At 41.8% G+C, this 11727-nt stretch overlaps 1 pseudogene across 1 annotated transcript; it reads left to right on the forward strand.

The window, feature by feature from the left end:
• Positions 1-9187: 9187 nt before the first annotated feature.
• LOC112620915 lies at positions 9188-10513 on the forward strand (annotated as a pseudogene). The gene has a single exon (XR_003118618.1). The product of XR_003118618.1 is annotated as an S-adenosylmethionine decarboxylase proenzyme pseudogene (transcript).
• The last annotated feature ends 1214 nt before the right edge of the window (positions 10514-11727 follow it).

Raw genomic sequence — 11727 nt, forward strand, 5'->3', positions numbered from 1 at the left:
CCTCTCCTCACTGAGCTGTAAATAATAACTTTGGATCTTTCAACACTGCTCAGATAAGCTGTGATGGGAAACACGGTCTGTGCCAGTGGAGCGCATGGTTCTGCCAGCGACAGCCTGTTGGAGCAGAAGGTGGGAAGTCCAGATATACAATTACTACTGGGCTTCCAACAGCATCCCCTCCAGGGTCTACAGAAGTGCAACTAAATCAACAAAGGCTTTATATTGAGCGTCGCTGGCCATGGCTGCTGTGGCATCTCAGTTTTTCCTATCAAATATTTTCCACAAGGGCTGAGTGGGAGGCTGAAGGATCAGAGGAAGAAAGGTTTACAGATGAATGCATCTTAGGCTTGAGCAGAAAGTCAGTCAAACATCTTGTTAAGTCCCCTGCCTTTATGCATAATTATATTATTGCCCCCATTCTGCAGATTCAGAAACTGAGGCTTCAGAACCATTAATGGTTATGCCCAAACTGCAGTATGATATGTGCTAGGGAAGAGATAAGAGAACTATTTCCTCTAAGACTAGCACTCATTTTCCCACACTAACGCTTCCTCAGTTATGTTCCTAAAACCCACATAGTATGCATAATGAGAAAGTCCTCATTTAAAAAAAAAATTTTAGCGAATCTAGATTTCCCCATCTTATTTGCACGTGAAGCTCTTTCTTCACCTAATTCCTATTATGAGACCACAGACAGCTGAGTCTGAGAAAGTTGTCACAGGTGCGGAACTTGAGGTTTTTTTAAAAAAAAGAAGTGAAAAATCGTGGACATTGTAGAAGTACTAAAATAAGTACTGAAGAAGTACTGGCCGGGTGCGGTGGCTCAAGCCTGTAATCCCAGCACTTTGGAAGGCCAAGACGGGCCGATCACAAGGTCAGGAGATCGAGACCATCCTGGCTAACACGGTGAAACCCCGTCTCTATTAAAAAAAAAAAAGTACAAAAACTAGCCGGGTGAGGTGGCAGGCGCCTGTAGTCCCAGCTACTCAGGAGGCTGAGGCAGGAGAATGGTGTAAACCCGGGAGGCGGAGCTTGCAGTGAGCTGAGATCCAGCCACTGCACTCCAGCCTGGGCGACAGAGTGAGACTCCATCTCAAAAAAAAAAAAAAAGAAGTACTAAAATACTGTAATGAGGGGATTGTTTGGGTTGATAACTCTATAGGATTGATACAACATAAGGGCATTTTGGTTGACTGAGCCATGGTTTACTTTAGACCACAAAATACCATCCCTATCTTTCAATGTGGCTGTTTCAGTGGTATTTGTTTCAATCCTAGTTTTCAGCCAGTGGGTGAAGGACAGCAGTCACATAAAGGCTTTCATTAAGAGATTTCTGTCTTCGTGCAGTGTAATCACAGCACTTTGGGAGGCCAAAGTAGGTGGATTGCTTGATCTCAGAAGTTTGAGACCAGACTGGGCAACATGGTGAAAACCTGTCTCTACAAAAAAAAAGAAAAATGAAAAAATGAACCAGGCATGGTGGTGTCCGCCTGTAGTCTCTGCTACTCAGGAGGCTGAGGTGGGAGGGTAGCTTGAGTCTGGAAGGTTGAGGCTGCAGTGAGCCATCATCATGCCACTGCACTCCAGCCTGGGCAACATAGCAAGACCCTGTCTCAAAAAAAAGAGAGAGTTTTAGAGACTCTGAGCACACACAGTGTTACTTTGGGATACAGGTGACCCCAAAGTGTGTGAGGCAGAGTCACTGAGAGAGCCAATCTCCTCATCTTGACACAGTCTAGTGCAGGGCTGGCCCTTTGAGAATCACCTCTGACAAATACCTTGACACTTTTATACAAGAAACTCCTGCCTATCAGTGATAAAAAGAGAGCAATCCCATATTTTAAAAAGAGAAGAATTGCTATGAAAAGGATATTTGTACAATGGGAAGCCACCAAGGTTTTGACCATAAGATGAGAGCCCAAGATTACAGGTAATTAGAAATAGACAAATGCAAATGCAAACCACAGTGAGCTACTTCTTCATGCCTACTGGACTAGGTGACAGTTGGAGAGCTGGTGGGGCTATGGGAGGCCACATGCTCTGTTGGTGGGTGGGTGGACTGGTACCACCATTGCGATGTTACTCATGCAAATTATATATATGCATTCGCATGCCTTAGCAATTCCTTGCCTGGTATCTATCTCAGGGTCAATAATGGGACTTGTACAAGGAAGTTTTTTACATTATGGTTTATGGTGGGGAAGTTGGAGGATTCCTGGGAATTCATTACTAGAAGTGGAGAGGTAGGGATAGCAGGGGTCATATAGTTTGGATACTTGTCCTCTCCAAATCACCTGTTGAAATATGATCCCCAATGTTAGAGGCGGGGCCTGCTGGGAGGTGATTGGATCATGTTTTCATTCTCACACTGCCATAAAGATAGTAGCCGAGACTGGGTAATTTATAAATAAAAAAGGTTTAATTGGCTCACAGGTCAGCATGGCTGGGGAGGCCTCAGGAAACGTGGGAAGCCCTCCTGGCAGAAGGGGAAGCAATCTCCTTCTTCATAAGGTGGCAGGAGAGAGTGTGAACATAGGAGAAACTTGCCTAACACTTATAAAACCATCAGATCTCATGAGAACTCACTGACTATCACGAGAACAGCATGGGGAAAACCACCCCCACGATCCTATCACCTCCCACCAGGTCTCTCCCTCAACATCTGAGGATTACAATTCAAGATAAGATTTGGGTGGGGACACAAAACCTAACCGTATCAGATCATGCATGTGGATTCCTCATGAATGACTTAGCACCGTCCTTTGGTGATAAGTGACTTCTCAGTTAGCTCATGTGAGATCTGGTTGTTTAACAGTTTGGAACCTCCCTCTTCTCCCTCTCTTGCTCTCTCTCTCTTGCCATGTGTTATGCCAGCTCCCTCTGTATCTTCTGCCATGTTTGGCAGCTTCTTGATGCCTCACCAGGAGCAGATGCTGGTACCATGCTTCTTGTATGGCCCACAGAACCATTAGAAAAATAAACCTATTTTCTTTATAAATTATCCAGCCCCAGGTATTTCTTTAAACAATGCAAGAACAGACTAACACAAGGGGTAATATTCAGCTAATAGGCATGATACAGCCACACGGGTTGTTGAAATAGTGAAACAGTGTCCTTATGTCATGTGGGTTGATAACTAGCTACTTCCCGGCCTACTAAATGCCTCTCCATCTGCCATGCAAACCTACCCTAACCTTTCCTGCTGCAGCAATTTAAGATTAAATTCTGAATTTCAGGAGCCTCTGGGACCCAGCTCCAGCCCCGCATTGAGGCAACCTCCTCATTAGGTCATGCCTATGTTGTTCAAGGGTTAAACATTTGGTACATTAACTGTGTGGAGGAGTCAGCCACAATAAATTTATACCATGGGCTACTAGGCAGTAGTTAGAAGCAATGAATATAGATACAAGCTTATATCTTTTTTTTTTTTTTTTTGAGATGGAGTCTCGCTCTGTCGCCCAGGCTGGAGTGCAGGGGCGCCATCTCGGCTCACTGCAAGCTCCGTCTCTCGGGTTTATGCCATTCTCCTGCCTCAGCCTCCCAAGTAGTTGGGACTACAGGCGCCTGCCACCTGGCCCGGCTAGTTTTTTTGTATTTTTTAGTAGACGGGGTTTCACCATGTTAGCCAGGATGGTCTCGATCTTCTGACCTCGTGATCTGCCTGTCTCGGCCTCCCAAAGTGCTGGGATTACAGGCTTGAGCCACCACGCCTGGCCACAAGCTTATATCTTTTTTAAAAAAAACTAGTTCTTATGCAAGTGACTTGTTCTATATTAATGTCATTTACAGAAATTAAAAATTGCATGCACACAAAACTAAAATGTGCATTTTGTAAGAACACGTTCAAAAGGTGAGACACCCAAATGGTACATTAAAATGATTGCTTAGGGAAGAAAAGTGAACTGGAGTGAGTTATGGCAGTTAAAGGGAGTGAAGGAATGAATGAATGAATGAATGAAAACAAGATGGGCCATGCACAGGTCCAGAGGACATATCATGAAGTAAGGAGTATGACCAACTCAGTCATCTTCCCCTGGTGTTCAAAGTGAGAAAGCATTAGCTAAAACATAACACCATGAGCCAGGCACTGTTGAAGCCACTTTGCATATAGTAACTCATTTGATCCTGACAACATTCCCAAGCCTGTCCAAGTCCTATTTGCCTTTGGATCCAGTCCTGGCCATTTTCCTCTCTCTGCTGTATCCTAGTAGTGTTAACATTGTTCCAGTGGCTTCTGGAGCAGCCAACATTGACCAACCAGAGCAGCAGAAGAAAAAGGGGGAGAGTGGTCCTGCAACTGGTTGGTAAGCCATCTAAAGGCGTGCGTTGTGGACTGCGTTAATTTCATAGTGCTGCCATCAGATATACCACTGATTCAGTGGCTTAAATCAATACAAATGTATTATTGGCAATTCGGTAGGTCAGAAAACTGAAATCGGTCCCACTGTGCTAAAATCAAGGTGTCAAGGAGACCATGTTCCCCTTTCTGGAGGCAGTAGGGCAGCGGTCCCCAAGCGTTCTGGCACCAGGGACCGAATTCGTGGAAGACAATTTTTTCATGGACCACAAGCAGTTAGTGGGGGTGGTAGTTTCTGGATGATTCAAGCACATTACATTACTGTGCACTTTATTTCTCTTATTCTATTATTACATTTTATTTCTATTATTACATTGTAATATATACTGAAATAATTATACAACTTGTCATAATGTAGAATCAGTGGAATCCCTAAGCTTGCTTTCCTGCAACTAGATGGTCCCATCTGGGGTTGATGGGAGACAGTGACAGATCATCAGGCGTTAGACTCGCATAAGGAGTGGGCAACCTAGATCCCTCGCATGCACAGTTCTCAATAGGGTTCATGATCCTGTGAGAATCTAATGCTACTGCTGATCTGACAGGAGGCAGAGCTCAGGCAGGAATGTGAGTGATGGGGAGCAGATGTAAATTCAGATGAAGCTTCACTTGCTTGCCCTCCACTCACTACTTGCTGCTCGGTCCAGTTCCTAACAGGCCATAGCCTGGGAGTTGAGGACCCCTGCCCTAGGGATCATCTGTTTCCTTGTGCTTTTCATATTTTAGAGGCTGCTCACATCACATTTCTCAGTGCATAGCCCCTTTCTCTGTTTTCAAATCCAGGAACATTGCATCTCTCTCACCATTCTCCCATAATCACAGCTCCCTCTCTGATTCTTTTTTTTTTTTTTCAGATGAGGTCTTGCTCTGTTGCCCAAGTTGGAGTACAGTGATGCCAAAATCCTAATCCCCAGAAAGTGTGAGTCTGTTATCTTACATGGACAAAATGATTTTGCAGATGTGATCAAAATTAAGGACTTTGAGATGAGGGTATCATCTCAGATTATCCAGGTGGGATATTATCCATAGCTCACTGCAGCCTCAACCCCCTGTGCTCAAGTGAGTCTCCCTTTTCAGCCTCCCAAGTATCTAGGAACTACAGGCATGCACCATGATGCCTGGCTAATTTTTAAATTTTTCTTTTGTAGAGACAGAGTCTTGTTATGTTGCCCAGTCTTCTTTCAAACTCTTAGGCTGAAGCAATCCTCCTGCCTCAGCTTCCCAAAGTTCTGAGATTACAAGCATAGGCCACTGTGCCCAGCCTCTCTCTCTGACTCTAAACTCAGCTAGAAAAGTTTCTTTTAAGGACTCGTGTGATTAGGTTGAGCCCACCTGGATAATCTGAGATGATATCCTCATCTCAAAGTCCTTAACCTTAATCACATCTGCAAAATCATTTTGTCCATGTAAGATAACATATTCAAATGTTCTGGGGATTAGGATTTGGGCATCTTTAGGGGACCATTATTCTGCCCACCAAAGAGATGAACAGAAATATTTTGGGGTGAAATGATGCCAAAGGAGAAAGCAAGTAGAAAAGAAGGGATTTGCCGCTGATGTTGATATCCATGTGACCTCATGTCTAATTCAAACATTGATGAAGTCTGCCAACACTTGAGCTGTACTTAGAATAGAGTCATTTGCAGAAGATCAAAAAAAAATCCTGGAAAAAGAATAAGATAATCAAAGGGGTTGAGGGAAGCAATTTCTAGACTCTCAGATTAACTGCACAGTGGGGAGGGTAGAGGTGGAGAGGGTGGTGTGGGAGAGTTGTAGGGGGCAGTGTGAGGGTGGGAGGAGTTGCAGGCTCCCAGATATACCGTGAAATGTGAAAATGAATGGGGTGAAGAGAAGAAAAAAAGCTGAAAAATATACATTTCCTTGTCTTTCATAAAAGAAAGCTAAGATAGCCTGGGTACGGTGGTTCACACCTATAATTTCAGCACTTTGGGAGGCCGAGGCGTATGGATCACCTGAGATCAGGAGTTCGAGACCAGCCTGGCCAACATGGTGAAACCCCCATCTCTACAAAAAATACAAAAAAAAAAAAAAAATTAGCCAGGTGTGGTGGCGGGCACCTGTAATCCCAGCTACTCGGGAGGCTGAGGCAGGAGAATCGCGTGAACTTGGGAGACCGAGGCTGCAGTGAGCCAAGATCATGCCATTGCACTCCAGCCTGAGCAACAAGAGTGAAACTCCATTTCAGAAAAAAAAAAAGAGAGAGAGAGAGAGAGAGAGAGACTTAAGAACTCTAAGCTCTCCCCGCCCCCCAAAAATTAGCAAAAACAGCTATTTTTTTTATTAGAGAGCTTAGTTATGGAGAGGTAATTTTGGCATTAATGTTTTAAGGGAATTCCTAGCAGAATCAAAAACTGCACGTTTATCTTTCAAATGAGTGACAAAGATGAAAACAAGTAGAGCATTGCCCAGACATCAGAAGGCCAAATAGAAGATTCAATAGCAGAGTATTAAAATACAGCATGAAATAGACTGACAGAGGCTGGATCCAGGAGGCACTTACCCCAATGATTTGTACCTAATGGTGTAAATTCCACTGCCAAGAAACAAAGACTCTCAGACTACAGGACTGTATTTGTTTAACAAATTGTTGCTTGTGAAACATCTCGCTAAAGCTAAATGACCTCAAAAGTCTAAAAGCAAAGTTGAGAAAGGCAATATTAATTAAAACATAAAAGGTGACTTCTAGTGTAGAAAATAGTAACATAACATCCAAGCCAAAATTATTCACCATGACAAGCAGAAAAATTACCTATGATAAAAATCTATAATCAATAATACAATTTTGAGATTATCAAAGTTTTACTCTTTGAATCAATATAATAAATAAAATACAACCCTTGGGAAAGACATGAAAATCATAACCAGAGAATAAATTTTTTCCTGTTTTTTTCTTTTTTGAGACAGGTTGGAGAATGATTTTCTCAGCCTAGAGAAAGATTTTACTTGTTGTATGTTAATGACAAATTAAGGATACAAAAATTAAATATGGATATAAATGATATAAACAATAGCAATAAGTTAGATGGAATGAATAGGATAAGTTTTTTCTTTAATGAAAATATACCTTCTTTTCTTACATTTATGATTATTTATACAAATTGATTATATGATACACACTAAAAAGCACAAAGATTCAAAAAAGCAATCAATGAATATAGAATTTCAACAAACATTTTATTAAATAACAATTGTCTCGAAACTTAAGATTAAAACCACAGATTACTCAGAAAATAAGGAAACTTCTTTTTTTATTTTAAAACACTATAGAAACAGGCCGGGCGCGGTGACTCACCCCTGTAATCCCCGCACTTCAGGAGGCTGAGGCGGGAGGTCAGGAGTTCAAGACCAGCCTGGCCAACATGGTGAAACCCCGTCTCTGCTAAAAATACAAAAATTAACCAGGCATGGTGTCAGATGCCTATAATCCCAGCTATTCAGGAGGCTGAGGCAGGAGAATCACTTGAACCTGGGAGGCGGAGGTTGGAGTGAGCTGAGATCACACCACTGCACTCCAGCCTGGGCAACGGAGTATGACTCTGTCTCAGAAACACACACACACACACACACACACACACACACACACACACACACACACAATAATCCTCACCACCGAAACCACTATAGAAACCTATATTCAGTCATGCGTCACATAATGACACTTGGACCAGTGATGAATTGTGTCTATGACAGTGCTCCCATGAGGAGATAATAATGTATTTTTGCTGTTTCTTTTCTATGTTTAGATACACAAATGTCATTGTGTTACAGTTGCCTACAGTATTCAGTGCAGTCATGTGCTGAATAGATTTGTAGCCAAGGAACAATGGGCTATACCACTAGGTGTGTGGTTGGCCCTACCATCTAGCCTTGTGTAAGCTCATTCTGTGACGTTCACACAGTGATGGAATTGCCGAACAAAGCATTTGTCAGAAAATATCTCTGTTCTCAAGTGATGAATGACTGCAATGTGGTCAAAGCAGGACTCCAAAATAAATTCTTAGCTTTGAATATTTCATAATAAAAGGTGAAAACAAAATGAAGCATTCTAACTAAAATTTAAAAATAAATAATTATAGTGTCTACTTAAACAACATGAAACCATGAAACTCAGCAATAAATATTTTAGAAAAGACTAACAGAATAACTAAAATACTAGTTATTTTAGTATAAAATATTACACTAAATATAAAATAAAAGGGTAATAAAATAATATTAATAATATTAATTAGTAAATAAATAGTAATTAATATTAAATAAAATATACTAAATACAATACTAAAATAACTGGCGCCGGGGATGGTGCCTCACACCTGTAATCACCTTCGGGAGGCCTAGGTGGGTGGATCACTTGAGGTCAAGAGTTTGAGACCAGCCTCACCAACATGGTGAACTCTCTACTAAAAATACAAATGTTAGCCTGGCCTGGTGGTGCACACCTGTAATTCCAACTACTTGGGTGGCTGACACAGGAGAATTGCTTGAACCCAGGAGGCAGAGGTTGCAGTGAGCAGAGATCACACCACTGCACTCCAGCCTGGGCAACAGAGTAAGACTCCATCAAAAAAATAATAATAATAATAACTAAAACACTAGCAATTTTCAAAACATGAGAGAAAAAAAGGAGGTGTAACAATAGAAAATAATAATGCACTTTTATTGCATTATTATAAATGCAATTATGAGGTGTACATAATTATATTCTGAAATTATGAAACATCTTAATGAGATGTATTATTTTTACATAACATAAATTGATAATGGCAAATTGATATAAGATCAAATAAGAATTTGAAATTATACTAAGGAGCTTACACAGTATGGCTGGCGACATTAGCTAGCGCTCGCTCTACTCTCTCTAACGGGAAAGCAGCAGAGTACAAGAGACTGAACTGTGTCTGCCTCTATTTCCAAAAGACTCACGTTCAACTTTTGCTCACACAAAGCTGGGAAATTTTTATTAGTCCTTTAAAAAAAAGTTAATATAAAATTATAGCAAAAAAAAAAAAAAAAGGAACCTGAACTTTAGTAAAACAGCTGGAACAATACGCAGCGGCAGCGGCAGTGGCAGGAGAAGAGGTTTAATTTAGTTGATTTTCTGTGGTTGTTGGTTGTTCACTAATCTCACGGTGATGGAAGCTGCACATTTTTTCGAAGGGACCAAGAAGCTGCCGGAGGTTTGCTTCTCCCGGCAGCAGCCCGATGCGAACCAAGGATCTGGGGATCTTCGCACTATCCCAAGATCTGAGTGGGACATACTTTTGAAGGATGTGCAATGTTCAATCGTAAGTGTGACAAAAACTGATAAGCAGGAAGCTTATGTACTCAGTGAGAGTAGCATGTTTGTCTCCAAGAGACGTTTCATTCTGAAGACATGTGGTACCACCCTCTTGCTGAAAGCACTGGTTCCCCTGTTGAAACTTGCTAGGGATTACAGTGGGTTTGACTCAATTCAAAGCTTCTTTTATTCTCATAAGAATTTCATGAAGTCTTATCACAAAGTGTACCCACACCAGAATTTCCAGGAAGAAATAGAGTTTCTTAATGCAATCTTCCCAAATGGAACAGCATATTGTATGGAACGTATGAATTCTGTCTGTTGGTACTTACATACTCTGGATTTCCCAGAGAGTCAGGTAATCAGTCAGCCAGATCAAACCTTGGAAATTCTGATGAGTGAGCTTGACCCAGCAGTTATGGACCAGTTCTACATGAAAGATGGTGTTATTGCAAAGGATGTCACTCGTGAGAGTGGAATTCATGACCTGATACCGGCTTCTGTCATTGATGCCACAATGTTCAATCCTTGTGGGTATTCAGTGAATGGGATGAAATCGGATGGAACTTATCGGACTATTCACATCAACTCCAGAAACAGAATTTTCTTATGTTAGCTTTGAAACACACTTAAATCAGACCTCGTAGAAAGACCTGGTCAGGAAAGTTGTAGAAGTCTTCAAGCCAGGAGAATTTGTGACCACCTTGTTTGGTTATCAGAGTTCTAAATGTCGCACAGAGCTTGCTTCGCCCCAGAAGATAGAAGGTTTTAAGCATCTTGATTGCCAGAGTGCTATGTTCAATGATTACAACTGTGTTTTTATCAGTTTTGCTAAGAAGCAGCAACAACATCAGAGTTGATTAAGAAAAAAGAAGAAAAAAGGCAAAAAGAGAACACATGAAGAAGGTGGTGGATGCTTTCTAGATGTCGATGCTGGGGGCAGTGCTTTCTATAACCACCACTCTGCAGGTGCAGAAAGCCCTCGATGTAATTACAGCATAATCATTTTGAATTGTGTGCATTTTTATATCAAGGAGTTAGATCTATCTTGCATGAATGCTGTCTTCGGAGTTTAGGTATTCTCTGCCACTCTTGCTGTGAAATTGAGGTGCATGTAGAAAAAACCTTTTACTATAGGAAACTTTACAACACTTGTGAAAGCAACTCAATTTGGTTTGTGCATAGTGTAATATTTCTCCAAGTATCACCCAAAATTCCCCACAGACAAGGCTTTCATCCTCATTAGGTGTTGGCCTCAGCCTAACCCTCTGGGACTGTTCTATTAAATTGCTGCCATGATTTTACATCCAGTTAACTCCACTTTCTAGAACACATTCTTCACTAATGTTATTGAAATCAATTTCTACTTCATACAGATGTTTTTTGAAACAGCGATTAAAGTTTTTCTTCCATGAGTTGAGTCCTTAAGAAAATGATTCCAGTTACACATTTTGCATATTTACTATTTTAACATTATTGGACCCTGCATTTGTAGTCCTTTGTTGTCTTCCCTCTTCCTAGTGTCTCCCCCAGGACCCCAAATAAAGCAATACACTGTTAACACTGTGGGTTTATGTACTAATTCTATACCCCAGATGCGGAATGGGGGAGATAGTCCCTGGGCTTAATATTCTTTAAAGGGCATGGCAATTTAGCCTCCTTTTTATTGTAATGTGCTCTTTTGGGAAACAGTTGATTAGCAGGGAAGACTCAGAGTTGTAGATTGAGATTAGGATGTACTAGCTGAACTGTGGAAAACATATACAATTCTCTGTTCCGGCCGGGCGCGGTGGCTCAAGCCTGTAATCCCAGCACTTTGGGAGGCCAAGATGGGCGGATCACGAGGTCGGGAGATCGAGACCATCCTGGCTAACACGGTGAAACCCCGTCTCTACTAAGAAATACAAAAAATAGCCGGGCGAGGTGGCAGCGCCTGTAGTCCCAGCTACTCGGGAGGCTGAGGCCGGAGAATGGCGTGAACCCGGGAGGCGGAGCTTGCAGTGAGCTGAGATCCGGCCACTGCACTCCAGCCTGGGCAACAGCGCGAGACTCCGTCTCAAAAAAAAAAAAAAAA

The sequence above is a fragment of the Theropithecus gelada genome, chromosome 3 (genome assembly GCF_003255815.1).
Source record: "Theropithecus gelada isolate Dixy chromosome 3, Tgel_1.0, whole genome shotgun sequence".
Classification (NCBI taxonomy): domain Eukaryota; kingdom Metazoa; phylum Chordata; class Mammalia; order Primates; family Cercopithecidae; genus Theropithecus; species Theropithecus gelada.